This window comes from Macrotis lagotis, chromosome 2 (genome assembly GCF_037893015.1).
Source record: "Macrotis lagotis isolate mMagLag1 chromosome 2, bilby.v1.9.chrom.fasta, whole genome shotgun sequence".
Lineage (NCBI taxonomy): Eukaryota > Metazoa > Chordata > Mammalia > Peramelemorphia > Peramelidae > Macrotis > Macrotis lagotis.
In genome coordinates this window covers 247,787,658-247,789,590 of record NC_133659.1, presented here as the reverse complement: position 1 = coordinate 247,789,590, position 1,933 = coordinate 247,787,658, and the positions used below count along the sequence as shown (strand labels likewise).

Here is a 1,933-nt window from a genome sequence, read left to right as displayed (position 1 = left end):
CAACATAATGTTTTAGACAATACAAATTAAAATTGATTTAGAAGGACTAGGATGGAAGCATAGAAATGTGGAGGGGGAAGAAAGATGGATTGGATAAAAAAAAGTCTACAAAAATGCTCATTGCCATTGAGTATATTATGTTGGGGGTTTTTTAGCCAGTGGAAGAAAAAGGGGCCAAGAGTGTCTTCTATGAATTCATATCCAAATAGCATTGCTGATTTATTTTATTATGGTTGTTTCTCCTCTCTCTCTCTCATTCTCTCTCTCTCTCTCTCTCTCTCTCTCAAAAATCAAAGATCCACTGAAATACAGAGAACAGAAATGAGAAACCATACAGAAATAACATTATTTATGGTTCGAGGATTGACAGATGACCCACAACTGAAGGCTCTGCTTTTTATCTTTCTATTTCTGACCTACATGCTGAGTGTAACTGGGAACTTGATCATCACCACCCTCACACTGGTGGATCCACACCTTAAAACCCCCATGTATTTTTTCCTTAGGTATTTTTCCTATTTAGAACTGTCATTTACAACTGTCTGTATTCCCAAATTCCTGTACAATATGTCAACAGAACACTATACAGTGACCTACAATGCATGTGTAACCCAATTATTTTTTGACATCTTCCTCGGGGCCTCAGAATTTTTTCTCTTGGCTGCCATGTCTTATGATCATTATGTAGCCATCTGCAAACCCCTACACTATGCAACCATCATGAACAATTGAGTTTGTAACCAGCTCCTACTGGGTTGCTGGCTGTCTGGATGGATTATCATCATTCCACCACTTGGTGTGGGACTTGAGTTAGAATTTTGTAATTCTAATGTCATTGACCATTTTGTCTGTGATGCATCACCAATGCTGGATATCACATGCTCTAATACAGAATTCATCGAAAGAATGATTTTAGCCTCTGTTGTATTGACACTCATCATCACCTTAGTGTTAGTAGTTCTATCTTATGCATACTTCCTTTAACTGTCCTGATAGAAGTACTATTCTCAAAGGTTGAATGATAGGTAAGCAGCATTGCCTCATAGTCTCTAAATACCTTTCCCCTCTTCTGTCTCATTAGAAAAATACTTCTCAAAAGTCTTATATCACATAAAGTTATATTAGTTCAGGTACCCTCCATGGACCCACAATCCTCATGAGTCAAATTTTCATGCTAAGTCAAATCAATTCATGAATCATTTATACTACCCCCTACCCCAACCTACTCCCTCCAATTGTAACTAAAATGTTAAGCAAAACAAAATAGCTCCAAGATGTTTTCATGTCCAGGCCCTCTAAATATATTCTCTCCCTCCTTCTTGAAGTATAGCAATACTAACTCTCCCCAAACAAAGTATCAGATATATTGTCTCCCTCTGCCCCATTTTCTACCTCAACCATTGTAATAAAACCCTCAGTAACTTAAGTATGGATTATCGCTGCCTAATTTGTTTATATCCAACCTTTCTAAGTATGCTCCCACCCTTTGACCCTATTGTACATACCCACTTTTACTAAGATATCTATTAGAGCAAGATCACTTCTAATTTAATTATGTATAAAGACTCTAAGTACTCTAAGTACTGGGACATGCTCTACAGGACTTTACAATCCTCTCTTAAGGGTTATAAGGCATGGGAGACACTGGCATTCTCAGCACTGGGTGCCCTCATCAGAGAAAGTGCTGAGCCATATGTGGAAGGTAGTAACTCAAAGGAAAGATGAGATTTAAACATTAAGAGTAAATACCAAGGTATTCACCTGAACTATTTATGCCTGACTCTGTGGTAGGGCCTCCTGGGCTCATATTGGTCTGATCAGAAAGTTGGATACACAACAATTTGTCATAAATAAAGTGATATCAATTTGATCTTCTTCAATAATAAAGCACAAGAACCAATCACACATACATATCGTCTATGAACAATCTCTT

General features: G+C 37.5%; 1 pseudogene; it reads left to right on the top strand.

The window, feature by feature from the left end:
* The first annotated feature begins 321 nt into the window (after nucleotides 1-321).
* Nucleotides 322-984, top strand: LOC141512164 (olfactory receptor 6C2-like; annotated as a pseudogene).
* The last annotated feature ends 949 nt before the right edge of the window (nucleotides 985-1,933 follow it).